Below are 9,825 nucleotides of genomic sequence, written 5' to 3'. Positions count from 1 at the left end.
GAGAGAGAGAGAGAGAGAGAGAGAGAGAGAGAGAGAGAGAGAGAGAGTCTGATGCCATTTGAAGTCTCTGCTTCAGTTCTATGGCTAGGACACTAAGCCATATAAATTACTTTATAAATATGTGGTTACTTTGCAGTCTTGTCTCATGGTTGGTCTACTACACAATACCACATTTCTTTTTGTATTGTTATTTATGCATGTTTTCATCTTCCTATTGAAAATCAACTCCTTGGGGCAGGCACATTTTTTGGATTTTGTAATGCCAGTGGCCTCATAAAGTATCCTGCATCTACCCAGTAGGTGCTTAATAAAATATTTGCTGAAGCTAGGCGGAACCTTCATAGAACCAGGAAGTAGGCACAAATTCTTTGCCGTGTTACTTACCTAAATCAACAAGCACGTGCAAAAACTGAGGAATTTATCTTGTATATCTTGTTTGTACATACTTTGTTTGCATGTTGCCTCTCCCACTAGACTGAACTCGAGGCCAGGGAACATTTTTGTCTTTCTTTGCTTTAGCATAGTGCCTGACAAATTTTAGTAGACACCTAATAAATTTTGTTGGATAAGCAAACAATCTCTGCTCTCAAGGTGTAGGGAAGCTTGTTTTCCAAACCATAGCTCTAATAGTAACTAATAATTGCCTAATTTCCCATCTGAGTTAGTTCTTTTGCCAAGAACCTTCAGGTAACAGAAATACAACTACGTCAACATTCTAGCTACCAAAACTGAGCACAGAGGAGTCCACTCGCCCAAGGCTTAAATAACCAAGAAAAGGGAGGTGATTGTGTGTGTGTGTGTCTGTGTGTCTGTGTGTGTGGTGGTGGTGGTGGTGGTGGTGGTGGTGGATGTAAATGTCAGACTGGTGACTTTATTGCGCAGGCGTAAACTTCCCCCTCTCCCCCCCACCCCTTTCGAGAAAGCCGGGGCCTCTCTAGCCCGCGGGGAGATGCTTGGGTTGAGGCGGTGGGAAACGTTCTGAACGTGCTCTATGGTTGCTGCGGGGGGCGCACCAATGGCGTAGTCCGGCCGTATTTTATTTCCGGAAGTGAGGTCTTCCGCCTCGGCCGCGGCGGCTGGGTCGGGGTGGGCAGCACCGCCGCCGCCGCGGATGGGGGATGCTCGCATCCGCGTGGGGCCGGCTCCAGCACAGCGAGGTAAGAGTTGGGGAAAAAAGGGGGCAGAAGGCAAAGGGAAAGGAAAGCGCGGGGGACTGGGAGGACAGAGGCGCCTCGAGAATCCCCCGCGCTTGGCGGACCCCAAGACGTCTTTTGGGGGGCCGTGGCAGTGGCAGGCCCGGAGGCTTTTTCTTCAACGCCTGGGACCCCAAGTATCCTCGCGTCGTTTGTGTGTCCCCATTCTTACCTCCTGTAGCTGGGGCCATGGCCCAGGGCGAGGAAACCCTGCGGACGCTTCGCCCAGGGGAATGAAATCCGAAAATGCCTGGAGCCTCGGCTGTGGGCGAGGGTAGAGAAGGGCGTGGGAGGCGCCTGGGGCTGGGCAGGGGTCGAGTCCCAGGCCCAAGCCTCACCTGTTTGGGAAAGGTGAACCTGGTCTCCTCGGGTATGTTGGGGGTCCCTTCAGCTAGCTCTTGTCGAGTGCCGCCGACCACGTCGGACCCACAGGGGTGCTGCGGCAGTCCCTTGGGACTGGGGGAGGTGAGGACGGGAGATGCCCCGCCTGGATTCCCTTCCCCCCTTCTCCCGGGGTTGGGGGGGGGGGTTGGGAGGCTGTGGTCCTGGAGGTGGTTAAAAGCCCTGGCTCGAGGCGCCGATTGGCCAGTCTTTGGGGTGGTGACGCGGCGGCCCCCTAACCCGTCCGATTGAACGGTTAGATCTCCCTTGTTCAACTAAAGGCCCGACTCAGAAGACTTGCGGCGTTCCTACCTGGTTCTTGGCTTATTTCTGGTGTTGGGGCTGAGGCCCCAAGGACGTGGCCCCAGGGATGTCGTCGCCGGCCATCCTGGAGTGCTATCTGAATATTTAATCCACCCGACCCTGGAAATAACTTCCAGGATCCTTCTATCCTGCAGTGTCTGTTCTCCCAAATGAATCAACCTGAAATACTCCTATATCAGCTCATCATGGGCCACTCTTGCCCGTCGTTTGTGGCAGTTCTTCCATCGTTTAAGTGTGTTTAATCCTTTCAGTCGTGTCTGACTCCTTGTAATCCTATTTTGGAGTTTTCTTGGCAAAGATAGTGGAGAAGTTTTGCCATTTCTTTTCTCCAGTTCACTATGCAGATGAGGAAACTGGGACACACAGAATTAAGTGACTTGCCCAAGAGCACACAACTAGTAAGTTTCTAAGGCCAGTTTGAACACAGGAAGATAAATCTTTAGATCCAACCGTTATAACTTATAAGGAATCTTAAATTTGGACTTATAAAGACCATCTAGTTCGGGGCAGCTTATTTACCTTTTGTATGTCTTCTCTAAGCAATATATTTAAATGCATAAAATACAGAGGATTACAAAGGAAACCAATTATATTGAGGTACGGTAATCAAAATATATGTATTTTAAGACAGCTCCCAGAATTCTAGGCTAAGAACCCTTGGTCTAGTCCAACCCTTCATTTTACAGATGAGGAATCCAGAATTTAACCTTTTTTATTTCTTAGCTCCCTAGCTTTAGCATAACTTCAGAGCACTTTGTATTATAATGATGTCAGAAGATCCATCTTCTTCTAGTACAGTCTTGCCTAGAGCAGACCCTCAACTAATATGAATTGAATCATTAGGTACTTAATGCATCATGTTGTGCTAGGTATCATTTGATACAAAAAGGTACAGAATGAGATCTTTAAATGGCCCTCCAGAAGCTTAGTGTCTGAGGGATGGATATATATATATATATATATATATATATATATATAAAACAGCAAAGATAATGCGAAACACTACAGAATGGTACAATTACTGTATAAGACAAATAGTAAAGTACAATTTTGTGTATACCATAAATAATAAAGATAAAGATCTAGAGTACAGACTGTCATATTTTGGCATGTTTGGTGAAACAATTAGTTTAACTACTAGTTAAGACAGTTCACTTTTGTTTCAGAAGCACCGTAATGTTTGATTGATGTTTAATATAGAGTATTTCCCTAAATGGAATCAAAGCTCGAAGGCTCTGTTAAATCATTACTGTTCTGTTCCATCAAAAAACAAATCATAAGACAAAGGTTGGCAAGAAAAGCAAAGGGCTATTGGGGAAGAGTTTATGATTTTAAAGTTGAATCAGCAAGCCAAAATTTGGAGTGAGATCACCCTGATATTTCTGAGAGTTGGGATTATGTATAAATCAGGTTGGAGAATATTTTTAAAAACTAATCTAATTACATGTATATTTGAATATGGGAAATGGAACAGTTGTTAACCATTTGAATTTTGATGAGCTTGCTTTGCATTTATAGAATCAGAGGGGGTGAACTTGTAGCATTTTTGAACAGTGTTTATGCAGCGCTATGATTTCACTGCTTTTTTCTCAAGGGAACCTTTTCCCATTAGTGAGACATTTCTTTTCTGTTACAAGAGCACTAGAAATAGAGCAAGAGATCTTTGTACAACAATTTGCATGTAATAATAATGCTTGGGGCCTTTTGCTAGGAAGACTGGGGTTTAAAAAAAAAATTGTGCCATGAATGCTCATTGTTAGATTAGACCAGCACAGAACCAAACAGCTACAATCCTAATAAATCCTAATAAATATTCATTTAACTGAATTGGTCTTGGAGTATAAGTGTTCCACATGCAGCAGTTATGAAATTCGTAAAGAAATGCATTTTTCTTTGCAGTCTGCATAGTAGCTGCTTTGCAGTTTGGATTAAATAGTTAGAATAAATCTGTCCTTGTGTTCCAAATGCTTGGTATGTTATAATACCTTTTTTGATGTTATTACTCAGTTATCAGTGCATTTTTGCCTTGAGGCTCTCGGGCATTATTGGTACCCATTTCTGTTATTGTAACTGTTAAATATTCTCTGATCAGGAAAAATATTGGCATTGAAAATATCTAGTGGCATATTAAAAACAAGACTTGTTATCCTTTATTACCCTTTGCACTAGAATCAATATAGGTTCCAAGGCAAAAGGAGAGGTAAGGCTAGAAAATTAGGGTTAAGTGACTTGCCCAGGGTCACACAGCTAAAACTAATCTGAGGCTGGATTTGAACCTAGGACTTCTAGACTCCAGGCCCACTGAGCCACCTAGCTGCTCCATTGTTATCCTTTATAATGAGAAGCTTTGGTGAGAATTCCTGATTTCCTTTAAGTCTTGGCTAAAATCCTGTCTTTTACTAGAAGCTTTTCCCAGCTCTTTTTAATTCTAGGGCCTTCCCTCTGTTAATTCTTTTCTATTTATCCTGTCTGCAGCTTTGCAGATTGTCTTCCTCATTGGAGTATAAACTCCTGAAAGGACTGTCTTTTTCAGGGTTTTTTGGGGGGGGAGGTAGTATAACCCCAATGCTTAGTATGGGGGCTGGCATATAGACTTTTTTTTTTAATTTTTTAATACTTTTTTTTTAAACCCTTAACTTCTGTGTATTGGCTCATAGGTAGAAGAGTGGTAAGGGTGGGCAATGGGGGTCAAGTGACCTGCCCAGGGTCACACAGCTGGGAAGTGTCTGAGGCCAGATTTGAACCTATGACCTCCCATCTCTAGGCCTGGCTCTCAATCCACTGAGCTACCAAGCTGCCCCCATATAGAAGGTTTTTAATGAATGTTTACTGATTGATTTTTGGGTCTTTATGCTCTAGAACCAGTACCTGATAGATTGGACCATATAAATTTTTTTCCTAAAAAGTGAAGCATAGTAATAGATTACATTTCTATAGCATTTTCTAAAGTACTGTCCTCAGAAAAAAACCTCTGATTTAGTTTAAGAAATACTGTATTGTTCCCAATTGAGAACTTAAATGACTTGCCTGTGGTCACATGGCTAGTATTGAAACTGGGACTAGATTTCAAATTTCTTGGCTCTTAAAATCCAGTGGTATTTTTTCCCCCACTAGCCACTTTGTGTCTGTAGTTCAGTAGTCTTTAAACTTCCCCAGTAATTAGCCACTTGGCATGTAAATTAATCAGTTTGTTGAATTTGAATTACATTGAAATAACAGTTCTCTCAAAATTAACAGAATTTATTGATCAGGATTTTATATAGATTGTATCAAGAGATAGAAATATTGAAACACCAGGAATTAAATGACTTTTTTAAAATAATCACTTTTGAATGCTGGTAAGGAATGAACAAAGAAAAGGTGGATGAATGAATAATGGGAATAATGGGGAGATTTGTTAATAGTGATAAGTTGACAAATAAAGTTTGCAAAGCCTGTGAACTTTTAGTTTTTAGAAATTACTGAAATCTAAAGTGCTTATACTAACAAAGCGACTTTTTATTGAAGGGAAGAAAAATTAAATTTTTTTTGCGCAGTTACAGTATTATTTTATTTCTTCCCACTTAAACGTAAAAACAATTTTTGGCCTTCATATTCTGACATTTTGAGTTCCAGATTCCTTTCCTTTTTTTACTTTCTTTTCCCTGAGATGGTAAGCAATTTGTTGTGAGTTATACATGTGCTATCATACAAAACATGTCCATATTCATCATGTTATGGAAGAATACACATTTTTTTAAAAATCATTAAGAAAATAAAGTGAAGTATGATCTACTTCAGTCTGCATTCAGACTCCCATCAGTTGTTTCTCTGGAGGTAGATAGCATTTTTTCATCAAAAGCCTTTTGGGGTTGTCTTGGATAATTATATTGCTAAGAATAGCTAAATCATTCACAGTTATTCATTGTATATTATTGCTATGGCTATGTATAATGTTCTCCTGTTTCTGTTTACTTTACATTGTATTAGTTCATGTAGGTCTTTCCAGGTTTTTCTGAAATCCTCCTACTCATAATTTCTTAGAACACAATAGTATTCCATTACAATTATATACCACAACTTGTTCAGCCACACCCCAGGTGATGGGCATCTCCTTGGTTTCCAATTCTTTTCCATTACAAAGATTACAATATTACAATAAATATTTTTATGCAATTAAGTCCTTTCCCATTTTAAAAAATCTCTCTGGGATCCAGACATAGTAGTGATATTGCTTGGTGAAAGAGTATGCACAATTTTATAGCTCTTTGGACATAATTCCAAATTGCTCTCCAGAATGGTTGGGTCAATTAACAATTCCATGAACAGTACATTATTGTCCCAGTTTCCCCTCATTCTCTCCAACATTTATAATTTTCCTTTTCTGTCATATTAGCCAATCTGCTAGGTATGAAGAAGTACCTCAGAATTGTTTTAATTTGCATTTCTCTAAGCAGTAATGATTTGGAGCATTTTTTTTTTCATAAAAATGAAATTACTATAGATAATTTAATCAAATTAATTTCTAATTCTTTTGTTATTTAAGGAGGTTAGGAGATATATGCAATTGGCATAGCTCTTTCCTTTTTTCTCATGGACCTTTTCTCTTAGATTTAAGACTAATTTTATATTTTTCTCCCTCATTCACCAGAAAACTAGCTTACTTGCCTGGCCCTGTAAATGATATTTTATTTCGGCAATCCTGCCATTAACTCTTGCATTGTTCTCTGTGTCTAGAACACTCCTTTGTTATAGTCATCTGTGTTTCTTCTGTTGACTAGCTCACTTCAAGGTTTTGCTCAGGTGTTGTGCACCCCCCCCTTTTTTTTTTTAATCCTTACCTTCTGTCTTAGAACTGATATCTTAATTATTTCCTCCTTGTTTCTATTAAGGGCATCACCAACCTTCCAGTTACCTAGCCTTATAAGTTTGGAGTTCCCTTCAGCAGCTCTATTTTTTCACTCCTAATGTCCATTTAATTTTTAAAAATAATATTAGGGAAAGCTAGGTGGCTCAGTGGATAATCAGGCATGGAGTTTGGAGGTCCTGGGTTCAAAGGTGGCCTTAGACACTTCATTAGCTATGTGACCCCTGGGCAAGTCATTTAACCCCAGTTGCCTAGCTCTTATCATTTTTCTGCCTTGGAAAATGATACTTGTACTGATTCTAAGACAGAAGATAAAGGTTTAAAAATTTAAAAACAATATTACCTTGTTTCTACATGTTATTGGAGAGAAATACAATAAAATATTATGGAGCCGGGGGAACCAATATTACCTCTTAAATGGGCATGAGTGGAAAGAAAAGGCAAGTATCTACAATTTGCCAGTGTGCTAACTGCTCTACAGATGTGATCTCATTTGATCCTTTAACAACTCTCGAAGGTCTATGCTATTGCTATTTTACTGTTGAGGAAACTGAATTTGACAGAAGTTAAGTATGTTGCCTCTAAGTAAGTGTTTGAGGTCACATTTGAACTCCTTCCCACTCCAAGTCCAGGACTCTTTATCACTTCACCACCTAGCTGCCTTGGGGTCTTCTCTCCACTCAAGTTGATCCCCCCTAGTTTATTACCTGGATTATTTACAAGTTTTCTGACGGGTCTTCTGCCTCAAGGCTTCCTTCTCTAATCCATCTGCCACACAGCTGCCTGATTGATATTCTGAAAGCACAGGTCTGACCATATCATTCCCCTACTCAAGAACCTTATGTGGATTCCCCTTGTTTCTAGGTTCATATAAGACTCATTTGTTTGACATACAAAGAACTTAGCAAGTTGGTTCCAGCTTGCCCTTCCAGGCTTACTACACAGCTCTTTTTCATACACATTCTATATTCCAGCCAGACTGGCCTATTTGCCAGTAAGCAGCCCTTATGTTACATTCTGTCTCCCATGTCCATGACTTTACTTGGACAGAATGTGTAAAAGGAAGTTAATGTATCATGATACTGGAAAGGTATCATTGTATTGCAGTGTAATATAGTGTTTCAGTGTTCATGAGTTATCAAATTGTTATGTTTGGCACACCCAAGGTAAGGAAGCAAGGAAATACAAAGTACATTTTAGAAATATTTCCTCCTCTCTCTCCATCCTGAAAAGATTAGGTATTTGACTCCTAGGTATCACCTCATACCTAGTAGATTGGCCAATATGGCAGTAAAGAAAAGTGATAAATGTTGGAGGAGATGTGGTAAAATTGGGACACTAATGCATTGTTAGGGGAGTTGTGAATTAATCCAACCATTCTGGAGGGCAATTTGGAACTATACACAAAGAATTTTATTTTTTCTATTTTTGTTTTTTTATTTTAAAACCATTACCTTCCATCTTGGAGTCAATACTGTGTATTGGCTCTAAGGCAGAAGAATGGAAAGGGTAGGCAATGGGGGTCAAGTGACTTGCCCAGGGTCACATAGCTGGAAAGCGTCCGAGGCCAGATTTGAACCTAGGACCTCCCGTCTCTAGGCCTGGCTCTCAATCCACTGAGCTACCCAGCTGCCCCCTGCACAAAGGATTTTAAAAGGTCAATCCATACCACTGCTGAGTTTGTACACCAAAGAGATAAGAAGGAAAAATACTTGTACAGAAACATTTATAGCTGCACTCTTTGTGGTGGCAAAAAATTGGAAAATGAGGGGGGTGTCCATCGATTTGGGGAATGGCTAAACAAATTGTGGTATCTGATGGTGATAGAATACTATTGTGCTGAAAGGAATAATGAACTGAATACTATTGTGCTGAAAGGAATAATGAACTGGAGGAATTCCATGTGAACTGCAAAGACCTCCAAGAATTGATGCAGAGCGAAAGGAGCCAAATCAGGAGAATATTATACACAGACTGATACATTATGGCACAATTGAACATAATAAACTTCTCTACTAGCAGCAATGCAATGACCCAGGACAATCCAGAGGAATATATGAGAAAGAAAGCTATCCACATCCAGAGAAAGAACTGTGGGAGTAGAAATGCAGAAGAAAAACATATGATCGATCACATGGTTCAGTGGGGATATGATTAGGGTTTTGGCATTAAAAGATCACTCAATTGCAAATATGAATAACATGGAAATAAGTTTTTTGGGGGTTTTTTTTGTTGTTTTTTTTTAAACCCTTGTACTTCTGGGTATTGTCTCATAGGTGGAAGATTGGTAAGGGTGGGCAATGGGGGTCAAGTGACTTGCCCAAGGTCACACAGCTGGGAAGTGGCTGAGGCCGGGTTTGAACCTAGGACCTCCTGTCTCTAGGCCTGACTCTCACTCCACTGAGCTACCCAGCTGCCCCCTGGAAATAAGTTTTGAACAATGATACATGTATAACCCAGTGGAATTGCTTGTCAGGTCCAGAATGGCAGAAGAAAGAATGGGTGAGGAAAATCATGAATTATGTAACCATAGAAAAATATTCTAAATAAATAATTTTTTTTTTTTTAAGGAGAGAAAAGAAAAGATTAGGTGTTTGAAACGGTTAACCACCAGTAATCCAGAATACTCAACTATCCAAAGTGGAATTTCTCAAAGACACCAGGTAGTCAAATTTTTGTTGTGTTTTATAGTGATAGTTATATATTTTTAATCTTTTTCTGTTTCAGATACTTGTAAAAAATTAACTGAAGTGGATGTTCATGCCTATTTGGGTTGACTCAGGATTATACAATAAGAACACAACTCCAAAGCAATATAATTTGCTGTTGTCATTTGCCATAAGTTGATAAATAAGGTATAGCTAGCAAGCTCCCTCTGTGTACAGACCTTTAATCATCATGTTGTAGTAGAGAGTACAGGTATCCCTTCTACATCTCAACTTTCCCGGTCTCAGTTTTGATATATTGCAGACTGGCATAAGAAATTGAATGGGAATTTCGGGAGAGTTTTGCCAAAGTAGCAGGTGACATTCACAAAGGTCAGCAGATGACACAAAAAGTTTAGAAATTCATAAATGCATA

The 9,825-nt window shown here is 39.9% G+C and overlaps 1 protein-coding gene across 1 annotated transcript in view; it reads left to right on the top strand.

Moving 5' to 3' along the window:
- Positions 1-974: 974 nt before the first annotated feature.
- Positions 975-9,825, top strand: part of BFAR (bifunctional apoptosis regulator) — a 121,437-nt gene continuing 112,586 nt past the window's right edge. The window contains exons 1-2 of the mRNA XM_044678369.1: positions 975-1,157; positions 9,315-9,407. The gene's annotated coding sequence lies outside the window, so the exon portion shown is untranslated. The remainder of the gene's footprint in view (positions 1,158-9,314; positions 9,408-9,825) is intronic.

Source organism: Gracilinanus agilis, chromosome 1 (assembly GCF_016433145.1).
Source record: "Gracilinanus agilis isolate LMUSP501 chromosome 1, AgileGrace, whole genome shotgun sequence".
Taxonomy (NCBI): Eukaryota; Metazoa; Chordata; class Mammalia; order Didelphimorphia; family Didelphidae; genus Gracilinanus; species Gracilinanus agilis.
The sequence above is the reverse complement of the archived record's forward strand: the minus strand, read 5'-3'. Positions and strand labels throughout refer to the sequence as shown.